At 40.9% G+C, this 12078-nt stretch overlaps 1 long non-coding RNA gene across 1 annotated transcript; it reads right to left on the bottom strand.

Moving 5' to 3' along the window:
• Positions 1-5957: 5957 nt before the first annotated feature.
• LOC137049428 (uncharacterized) lies at positions 5958-9181 on the bottom strand. The gene is made up of 2 exons (XR_010899588.1): positions 7939-9181; positions 5958-7870 (listed from the first exon to the last, which is right to left on the bottom strand). It is a non-coding gene; the product is annotated as an uncharacterized lncRNA (long non-coding RNA).
• Between the last annotated feature and the right edge of the window lie 2897 nt (positions 9182-12078).

The raw sequence follows: 12078 nt of genomic DNA, 5'->3' as shown, positions 1-12078 counted from the left end.
AAATTATTTTATTCCCGACCCGACTGATCCAGCTAAATTTAGATTTTGTTTCCAGAATCTATCTTTTCCCTTACAGAAAGAGAGACACTGGATAGGAATTGTCCGTGCAATCATTTATTTTTCTTACAGCCTGCTGTAGCCTATGTCAACACCGTAGCTAAAACAAATATCACAGAAAAATAGGCTAAATCAAATGTGACATCTGTCACTCAGAATTATAAGAAAAAATACAAATAAAACGAAAACTGCTGACTTAGATGCTAAAATAAAGTTGTTGTTTTTTTATATGAATGAATGAATGAATGAATGAATGAATGAATGAATGAATGTTCACTGACGACGGTCAACGAAACATCGATCCTCCAAAGGCTGAATGCGTGGCCGACACAGAACAATTTAAATGGCTAGCTTATTATTTTTTATTATAAGTTATTTGTAAATTAAATGAACTGCTGTCTATTGTTCATTTTCATTAACTTCAAACGTAGGCTAAATTAAAGAGAAGTGGTTTTTCTATAGCCTTGCTATTGTTTATTTTTGTAATGCACGTTATAATTTGTAGCTACATTAAACACATTTATGTTTAGGCTATACATATATTTTCTTGTCATGTAATTTAAAATGTGTAAATGAAAAAAAATTGCCTATTAGCCTACGTAGGCTTTTTACAACTATAGCCTATTTATAGACCAATAAAATAACTTAAGTTTAACATTAGAAACAACAAATTTTTATTATCAGCCAAACCAGAAGAAAACACTTTTCAACACTTTCATTGCGTTGAGCGGGAGAAGCTGGAGCTGGACCGGGATGGGGAATAATGCACAATAGAGACTCTGGTAAGGCTTGAGCCGGACATCACCTTCTGGGATGAGTGCATATTTCCACTGTCCGCAGCTTTGCGGGGCCGAATCGGTCGACGGCTGCATGGCATGCCATAAAAAATGCATCTGAGATGATGAGTTGAATAAAAATAAGTAGGCCTACTTAAAAAAAAAAAAAAAAAAACTTGGACGTATATAGGCTAAATGTTTAAAATATATTGTAACAGTTACATTTAACATAAGAAATAAACTGTTAAAGAATATTTGCAATTTGACAATATTTAACCGGCTACAGATTTACATGCTTATGGTCCAGCCCATCGTCGCAGGCTTTGAAGCATGTCAAAACCCAATAGAAAGCTTCAAAAAAAGTATATATATATATATATATATATATATATATATATATATATATATATATATATATATATATACATATTTCATTTCTCTTTTTAAAATCTCCTCACGAACGTCCGCTGTCAGTTGTCAGAACCTGCTAGTCCATTAACGACGCTTGGTTCATTGTTGCCAAGTCTGGAATGGGGCTGCATTTAGGCTACTGTTGCTTTGGGGTGTTTGTAGCCTATAGTCCACAGGTTAAGTTGTCTTTACTTAAACAATATTTCTACTGCCCCCGCCCCGCATTTTGGGATATTTTGGCCCATTCTGGCTGTGATTCCGATACTTTTGAATAACAATTGGAGGGGTTTTATTATTCAGACCTGGCAACCCTGTCCCTTGGTTCGCCCTTCGTGCCGCTTCGTGCACTTTGAAGGCGTGGCCTGGTCTGGCCTTCGAAGTGCATGGCCTTCGAAGTGCGCACCCTTCACTTTGAGACACAGCTTATGGCTGCGTCTGATAACCTAGGCTGCTGACTCGTTGCCTCGCAGCCTCATCAGACAATGACTTGTAAAGCAGCGTTTTGTGCATGAAGGCATCTCATGAAACTAATTTCAGACAGACTTCTAAGGCAGTGTAACAGTTTAATGATCTACAGCAAAATAGAGAGAGCTTTGGTGAGAACTAAACACATTTAATTACTACAATAGTGATTTCTCGCTAGAAATGACATCAGAAGTGTAATATGTTGGTAAAATATTGTACATTTACACACAAACTGACCCACAAACGCAACTTCTGGACGCCATCTTTTTCCCCCAGCTCAACTGTCACTGAATGGAAAGCACAGCATTGTGGGATATCAAAGGCAGCGAAGGACACATGTACGCTGCCTTCAAAAAACGATCAGATGAAGGTTTCTCAGGAGACAGGAAGTGAAGCAAACATTAGATTCGGACTCAGCTTGATGCCTTCCTGCCTACAAATGTGTCCTCCGAAGGCAGCATTTTCCAGGTTTCGGACGCAGCCTATCTGTCATCGTGTAGTGGAAAAGCCAGTCTGTGATTGAAAGCCAGTGAACTCTATCTTCTTTATACCTAACAGTGTAAACTCTCTAAAGGTGTGTTTAGAGCACCTCAGTGGCGCCCCCAACAGCTGGGGGGCGCCACTGAGCCCCCGCCCCAACAAGATATTGTAGTTATTTCATATATATTTTATTATTAATATTTAGTACTTTTGCTGTTTCGAGGCATTATGATTAGTTGCGATTATTGGAGTGAAGTCGCCGTGCTTTAGTTTCATCATCATAAAGAGGTCAAAGCCATCAGGGGCTCAGTATCGTAAAAAGGAAAAAGAGGAAATATAAAAAAAGAAAGCGAAATATACAGGTATGTTAGCCTACTTACTGGTTAACGTTACTTGTTCTCTACTAAGCTGGTCGCTCTATCATAACGTTGAGCAAAACATTACCCTGAATATTAGTGCTGGACGGACCACACGCCGAGCTCATTTATTACAGCTGCAGAACATTATAGCAGTTCATTTGAATGAAAAAAAAACATTACATCAGAGATAGCTGTTTAGCGTAAATTGGTCAAGTAATGCTGTCATAACCATGGGCATCACTAGGCCCTTTTTTATGAACTTATGCCTCAGCCCCCCTAAAAAAATATGTGATTAACCTTTAAAACATATGAAACTGGCGCAAGGCTTCGGCTACGGCTTCGTCCCGTCTTTTAGTCTTTGTGTCACTGTGTTCTTCAATCTGCACTTAACATGCTAAATGAGTTCAGTTGTGATACAGGATCAGTCCTGTGGGTTTCCTGTTTGTTCGTGTTTCATCGTGGGATTGCTTCGCTCCGGTTCCGGTTCCAGCCGACCGCGTTTGCCCTCCCAGCTTCGCGGATTCCTCCAGTGCCTTGCCGTCTCTCCTTCACGGGCTGAGATGCCTCATTGCCTTGTGGCCATCTGAACTGAGCTACCTTTCTGCCTTGAGACTTTACTGTTCTGATTGACAGTGTGAATTGAGAGTAATAAACCATTGTTTATTCGCAATTGGATCTTTCTGTTCTTTCTTTCCCAGCGCACACAACAGCTAGTTAATAGACGTGATGGAGTATAATGTGTTAAGAGCTTGCTTAAGTATTGGAGCTAAACTATTTAGTGCTTTGTAAGTAATAAGTAAGATTTTAAAATGTATGCGATGTTTAATAGGGAGCCAGTGCAGTGTTGAAAGAACTGGACTAATATGCAGGGCCGGCGCTACCTATAGGAGAAGGCAGTTGCCTCGGGCCTCGGGCTTGGAGGCGGGGCCTCCAAATCATATGCTTGTCCACCAATCAAGAGCAGCAAAATACTAGGCTGTTTGTCCATTGGATATAACAATTGTCATACACCTGTAGTAAAACCAATTAATATCCCCGTTTAAACCTGAGTCACGCCCACCCTCTGAATATTTGAATGAAGAGATTACATACCGGTTTAATGAATGAGATACAACTTTACTTCGCATTGATCTGATGGCGCCGAAACGAACGCATCCGTCAGGGGCTGCTAAGCGTAAGGCTTAACAGGCACGCAAAGAAAGTGCAGCTCGTCATGCAGGTATCATCTATTTTGGAGTGATTGTAATGTATTGTAAAAAAAAAAGAAGAAAAGAAAGAAACTGAGCCTGACGATCAGCGTCATTTTGCATTTGACGGTTATTTTGAGTTCAAAAGAGCGCGATTACCGTTGATGGACATTTCCCTTCTGACACTTTGAATCTGAGCGTACAATGCAGAATTTTGTTCGAAATTAGATACGTTGCGAACCGTCCGAAAGAATCTGTTCGCTGAAATGAATCGTAATTCCAGTCACTTTTTCACTGAGGTGAATTCATGATGAACTGTTGATCTGAATCTTACAAAGGAGTCGGTTCTCCTCGATGGAATCGACTACAACTTGGAATCAAATCTTGATTCCTTACGCCTCTAAATCAAGGAATCGATTCCTTTCCTTTGGAATCGATTTCCAGCCCTAGTCGGGCGCTGACTGTCAAAATACTAAGTTAAAGAAAAAGTAAAGAAGTTTGTCATTCAAAGAGCAAGCGCACTATACTAGAGCAATGTTTATTGTGTTTCAAAACAGCTACCTCAACTGTCTGTATATCTTCTAAAACGCAGGTGTTTAGCCCACACTTACTGCTCGATCATAATACACCTACTTAATTTTTTTTTTTTTTTCGTTTTCCTATCATAAATACTATTGCCATATTTATTGAAAACTATTTTAAGCATATTAACAAGCACACCCGATTACAATTGAAGAAACAAACTAGACTTTTTATTTAGTAGTTTATTTCTATCAATTCCACTAGCAGCTGATCCAACATACATTTTGCCTAGGGCCTCCAAATGTCTAGAACCGGCCATGCTAATATGATCATACTTCCTGGTTCTAGTAAGAACACGAGCTGCTGCGTTTTGCTCATACACATGATACTTATCGGTTATTGGAAAGTCCCAAAAAAGGGGTGGAGTCTGGCCTATTAAAGAGGAGGCCAGACTCAAACTAGTTACTTGTTAACCAAGTCAAAGCAAGAGTGCTACTGTGGTGTCTCGAAGCGAACCCTAAACTGCAGCATATTGTGGAAACTAAACTATAACAAACTCAACATTACTGTGACACATGCCAGCTTTGTGATTTCATTGTTTTATAAATGCAGTAAATATAAATGTGGTCCTAGGACTGTGGTCTGCAGATAGACCCTTTTCCAATAAAGGTTCACTTGTAACACCCGAGGAAATGCAAGAAGGTGTGGTATATGTCACCTGTTGCTCAATAACTGCAGCATGCTTTAAATGTTACTCATTCATACCTCATGTCAATCACCACCCTGTGTTAGAAAGAGGTTAAAAGTTTACTCAAAGTTGACACATTTGGTGTCGTATCAATGCTCTATGCATCATATATGGAGTATTTCAGTGGTTTACATACAGTATATATGCATTGATATCAAGAGAAAAACTTAAAAGCTCTTGAAATCGATATTGAGCCTTACATAGAAAGGTTGAGATTACTTCCGTCTACTATTTCTCTGTCAGTTCTGACTGTTTCCTCATGTAGAATAACACAAGGATAAACATGGAAACGTCTTTCTAGACAATAAAAAATATATAGTAAAAGCCATCAGCAAAGCTTGTCTTATTGGTCATGATTTGGCTCAAATGTTTAATCTGTTCTCGGGTACTGGAGGTCAGTGAACTCTATAAATCTGAACACAATCTTCATTATACCTAATAATGTAAACACTCTAAAGGTGTGTGTTTCTCATTAGATGTATTTAGAGACTCAAAGGCCTTCGGCATAACCACATATAATGTTGCTCAACAGATCTGAATTCTTTCCACTATCTTTTCTTTCATCTGTACTGATAAGGGAATGAAAAACATTTGAAAACTGCATTGTAAAGGTTTTCCCACAGAGAGTTTGGCAAACTGATGACAAAGAGCACACATCTAACTTCATTAGGCTATTACACCTTCAGGGCGTTGGCATTATCCCAGCACTCAGCATGCTAAATGAGTTCAGTTGTGATAGAGGATCATGATTTAGAGACTGTACGGCCACTTCTGCCGTTAGCCACCGCTTAGCATCTTGATCAGAGATACTGCAGACACCATAAATGATGAGGACTCCACCTCCGAACATAAAGACATTGTAGGAAATTGTTCCCGTGTCTTTGTGTGCCTCAGTCTCTGCTCAGCAATCAGTCGAGATCTCGGGAGAGTGCAGGTCAATGAACCACACGAGTGAAGTCAATATGGTTTATTCAGAATGCAGCTCTCAAAACACAACAAGAAAAACAGTGATACTTATACATCAATCCACGCCCTAATAGTTGGACGCACCCTACATAGGAAACAGAAAGATAACTCCATATATGTCAACAATATAGAAATGCACGCATTTGGCTGTCAAATACCAGGAATAGATAGCTCTGTAGTTGGACGATAACAGCTGGGTGGGTACACGCTGTACACAGCAAAAATAGGACACAAACATCAGTTCCCCTTTTATGTTATCAGAAAGACAGTTTGCAGAAAACACATACACAGAATATATATGCACATATAATCTTTCAATCCCCTCTTTTAAGCTGAAAGCTTAACGTTTTGAAATTGGTTCATAGTGATGTGGCGGTGTCATGCTAGAGATCGTAGCATATACTCTATTCATCAAACATTGCATTAAGCATGGCCCAAAGATACACACGGCCAATAAAATCAGCAGTATTGGAATCAACATTGTCACAAAGGGTGTTACCCAACCAAATAGAGAATGCATCAGCCCCCAACCCCAATCCTTCTCTTTGGTTTCATCCCCATACAGCTTATGTGCCATCTTTCTCAACTCTTCCACAGCATGGCCCACGGCTCCTTCAGCTTCATCCTCGGCAGGAACAAAGGTGCAGCACTGATCCCCCACCATGGCACAGACGCCCCCCTTATCAGCCAGGAGCATGTCCAATGCCAGGCGGTTTTGCATGGTCATCAGGCGCAGGGCACCTAATTCTCTTCTTACCCCTGTCATACCATCAGTGGTGTCATTGACAAACTTTGCCAGTCGATAGTGAAGGACCTCTATATGAACCCATTGATCAGCAGTTCCCTTTTGGGGGAACATAGAGGTCCACCACCTAGTCCAGTGGGTGGTTAGTCGGTGGTTTTCAGGGACTTCGTTCATAGACACGTCCCTCCTCAGTCGATGGTGCGTGGGCCTATGCTGATGAACCTTTTTGAATATCTGGATTGGGTAAGATAACTGAATTGGGGCACACAGACCAGACCAGTTTCCTGGTATATCTTTAAACATTGCTCCGGGGCCGCAATACCACCACCAATCAATGTGTAACCTGAAGGTGACATTACCGTACCTCCCACTCTGGTATATCTTAAGGAACGTTTTCCTTAAGGTGCTAACATGTACAGTGGTAGCATTGAAGCTAGTTCCCTCCCTCTGTTCCTTGAGCACCACTTTACACATGCTTCGTCTAATTCTGCCCCTAGGGTCGGATGGGTTAGTACTGTTGCTCTTATAACACCTAATGAAAGTGAAATTCTTCGGAAAAATAGGTCTGATTTCAATATGTTCAGGTAAAAAAGGGTGTTGGGGCCTGGAGCCATTCTGAAAATGGTCAACACAGCGGGCTCTGGGCAGCCATGCATAATCTCTTCCTCCAGGCCACGTATACAGAAACGTACAGGAATGATCATAAGCAGACTGGTCTAAGACAGGCATGGAAATGCTGACAACAGATGACATTATTTGTTGACATACGTAACAGGAGTCATTGGTGACATCTCTAGCAGTAGAATTGGCATATTGCCAAAACAGATTATCGGATGGCCTTCCAGCCAAGGTACAGGTCATACAGAGAGCAATTACCTTCACATAATACGTCTGCATTCTGAAAATATGCATAATATCAATACAACAATAATAACAATGATAGTAATAATGGTTTCAAAGCAAATAAAATCAAAAGGATATTGGTGCTGATGAGTGTTATGTCATGAGCAGCGCTGCGTGTTCAGCTCCTCTGCTATGCAATAACAGACAGTCAGCCAAGCAAAGAATCGTGGTCAGTCCCAGTCAGTCCAGGTCACGCACCGCCCCAGCCTCTCCGTCCCCTGACGCAGTAGTGGTCTTCTTGGAAACCCTACCTAAGTGGCCCCTTGTTACAGCCTCTCCGCCCCCTGACGCAGTAGTGGTCTTTTTGGAAAAACCCTACCTAAGTGGCTTGTTAAGGTATCGGACAGCTCCAGTACCTAGACAGACATAGTTACTTCTCTACAATTATTGCCATTGCATTTCCATCAATGCACACGTCCTGGGACACCTGTAACACACAAAATTAGTTATCAGTTTGTCCAGGGATTTTCTTCAGCCTGGTAGCGTGGATCCACTGTGGAAAAGATTCCGTTAGTGCTGCAGTTCGAGTTACCGCCACGATTTTTGTTGGGGAGCTATATTTTGTAGCTTCAAAAGAATCCCCCATCTTTAAAAATTGTTTGACCATCACCTCGTCCCCAATTTTGAACGGGTGTGTCGGGTCTAACGGCAGTGGTGCAGAACTCGAATGCAGCTTCCTCCAGTTTTCATGGAGGGCCTCACATAATAACTTAGCATATTCCCCCAGGGGCACGTCACATCCAATACCTCCAAGTATCCCGCCTCCTTTCCAGGGAGCGGGGAATGGGCGACCCATCACCATTTCATATGGAGATAGCCCTTTAAGACCCTTATGGGGTGCCATTCTCATCTCGGCTAGGACAACGGGCAACAATTTTGGCCAGTCACTGTGGCCTACTGTATGCATTGCTTTTCTTAATTTGTCCTTAATAGTTCTATTGGCTCGTTCTACCACCCCGGATGACTGTGGATGATACGGGATGTGGTGTTGCCACGTGATTTGTAACTGTTTTGTCATATCCATTAATACCCTTGCAATGAAAGCAGGGCCTTTGTCTGAGTCAATGGCGAGTGGTATACCATACCTGGGTATAATTTCCTTCGTTAGATGTGTTACGACTGTCTTTGCATCCTCCTTGGCGCACGGGAAAGCCTCAATCCACCTTGAAAACTTATCAATAAACACCAATAAGTATTTGTACGGACCTTTTTTAGGTAAATGCGTAAAATCTACTTGCCATTGTTGTAACGGACTCTCCGGTAGCGGTAAAGTCTGATGCTTTGCTACTGGTTTTGTGGTATTATTCATTGCACATGTTACACATCTCCCTAACGTGTCTTGTATTCTTGCTGTCAAATCTTGTATGCATAAGAATTTAGACATATCCTCATATACCCCTCTTTGGCCGCGATGTGTGACACCATGAAATTCCCAAATGAGGAAATAAGCGCATGAGGCTGGCACACAGACGCGGCCATTCTTATCAATTACAATGCCCATCTCATTCTTGGCACTACCAATAGAATCCCAATAGGCCCTGTCACATTCGGATGCTGAAGCTTGCATTGTTCACGGTTCGCTGCTTTTAGATTTAGCAAGTATTTTTTCAGGTTTTTCTCCAATTCTTTGAGCATTTCAGGCGCCTGATCACGCCATTTGAGAGTAATGACTGTCTTTTTTGTTTTTCGAGTTTCGTCCTTTACCTCTTCCTTTACCGTCTCTATTCTATCAGTTCCTGGTTCTAACACTGCCACGGCAGCTATTAATGCTTCCTCGTTGTACGCATCTCCCAATTTGCATTGTAAGATGAATCTATAATCCGCACCTACTAGTTGGCAATGACGAGAAGTCCTAATTAACATATCTACGAACTGTATAGGTTTTGACGGACTTGGTAACAGGTCGATTATGTCTTTTAGGGCGCTTGGAGACGGAGGCTGAATGTCAATCCCCCCTCTTTTCTCCATCCAAACAGCTGCCACATTCTGCACTTTGGGACCCTTAATCAGGTCCTGCATGTCCGCATATTCATTATCATCACACTCAGAATTGTCCAAATTGATCCCTTCACTTGTAGGAAGCGAGGGATAAATTTTGGGTATTTCTCTTATTTTTTGTTCTTTTTTGTTTTCGCAAGGTTTCTCTGAAACCTGGAGGGGTGCAGGCGGCGGCGAAGTTTTTGAAACGCACGCCAAATTAGACGGTGAAACATAAGGTGGAGGATTTTCCCGTGGCAAAGTGCAATGTTCTGGCACGGCAGTCGTGGGTTTGTTCTTTTTTGGACTGTTCTTTTTTAGTTTTTCTGGGTTAGGAACAGTTTTTAAGACGGCTTTTGGCACATATGCCCGAGTTTTGTCTCTCCATACATCAGCCATTTTATACCACACGTCATATCCCTCTTTCATATAATCATAGTCCCAATTGGGATCACCCTGTTTACCATAAATTAGGTCAAATGCATTACGTAAGAATCCAGGGTCAAAAGTTCCTTCCCTAGGATAACTACGCCATTGTGTACCCTCTGTCCAGCCGGCTAAATTATCCAAATATGGATTTGTATAATATCCCCAACTACATCTTTCCATCCATGCTTTAGGAGCTTCGCTTGGTTCTGGTTTTGGATATGTTTGCCCCATTTTCAAAGATTAACTGGCCAGGCACTGATACACACAGTTTAATCAATCTATGTATTTCTTTATACAAAAGTAGTATAAATGTTTCCCTTAAGTTTCTCAAGATACAACCAGAACAGGTAGTGAATCAATTTTATCTCTTACCTGTCTGGATGTATCCCGGACGAGCCCCCAAAACACTGTAGGAAATTGTTCCCGTGTCTTTGTGTGCCTCAGTCTCTGCTCAGCAATCAGTCGAGATCTCGGGAGAGTGCAGGTCAATGAACCACACGAGTGAAGTCAATATGGTTTATTCAGAATGCAGCTCTCAAAACACAACAAGAAAAACAGTGATACTTATACATCAATCCACGCCCTAATAGTTGGACGCACCCTACATAGGAAACAGAAAGATAACTCCATATATGTCAACAATATAGAAATGCACGCATTTGGCTGTCAAATACCAGGAATAGATAGCTCTGTAGTTGGACGATAACAGCTGGGTGGGTACACGCTGTACACAGCAAAAATAGGACACAAACATCAGTTCCCCTTTTATGTTATCAGAAAGACAGTTTGCAGAAAACACATACACAGAATATATATGCACATATAATCTTTCAGACATGTTTCTATTTGACAACATCTACTGAAATAAAACATGAGTAAAACACTTCTCAAAGTTACACACCCTTGATTAAAGTCAACACACAGGTAACAATAGCTTTACCAGAACTGCTCCGAGGCTTCTTGGCCTTGAATGAACCCAATATGCAGATCTCCATCAGGAACGCAGGGAATGAGGAAAGGGTTCACAGGGTTCATTAGAGGAACATACCATTCTATCATTCGGTAAATGTCTTTAAAACAGTATTTCTGAATGTTTTTCACATACCTAAGGATCTAAGGATTTTCTTTTAAGGAGAGTCAAAATATGAATAAATCACAAAGACATTCAGTGAATGTTGTTCTGAGAGGCTTGCTCTTAAAACTTGTGTATTGTTGCTCATTTCAGAATTAAAAGGCAGACCATGCAATAATGCAGTGAAAAGAGTGAAAGAGTTTAATGACAGAAACCATTTTCTCAGCTCAAAACCCACTTTCAGACACCAGTGAGTGCAATCTGATCACAGTATGAGGCAGAAATATATTATATTATAAGCACAAGACACATGTAAGTTACTATGGATATGAGCATCTGCTAAATGCGCTTTACAGTGATTTAACAAAAGCTAAAATATAAAAATACTACATATCAGTGCTGAAAGCTTTACATAAGACCAAATGAGCAATCAATCAGGCACTTCTGTTGTGTTCATTTTCCAATCTAGCCGGATTGGACAGGACTTGTACAGTCAGTTTCAGGGCGGGTTTAAGGCAGTATAGAAGGACTGTCATTCCACATGTGAACTCACAAAGCCTCTTCAGTGACTGGAAACTGGTGTGTATCGCTCCTTTAGCTCCTGAGTTAATGGTCTCTAATATATATATATATATATATATACAAATGCTTGCAGGTTAATATGAGATTTATTAATCAAATGTGGTCGTTATGATTTGCAGTGAGGATGTATTTATGTGCTTTTCTTCCACTGAGCGTGGCTTTGGCTCTTGGTCATGCATTACCTCTGGTAAGTTATATAGTGTTCAGTCATTGCACATGTTGTCATTAGCCCTGTTCGGACGGTAACTGTTTCTCATAAGGTCGAGAGGTATTCTCATCATTTAAGATATTTCATTACTGCTTGCCCTCAGCTGATAAGAACAAAAAGAAGAAAGAGTAAAAAGCTCATAATCTTCTAAAATGGGCTGTTATTGTGCCAGCAATATATGCAATACCTTT

The sequence above is a fragment of the Pseudorasbora parva genome, chromosome 20 (genome assembly GCF_024679245.1).
Source record: "Pseudorasbora parva isolate DD20220531a chromosome 20, ASM2467924v1, whole genome shotgun sequence".
In the NCBI taxonomy this organism is placed as follows: Eukaryota; Metazoa; Chordata; class Actinopteri; order Cypriniformes; family Gobionidae; genus Pseudorasbora; species Pseudorasbora parva.
This window is presented reverse-complemented; position numbering and strand designations above follow the sequence as displayed.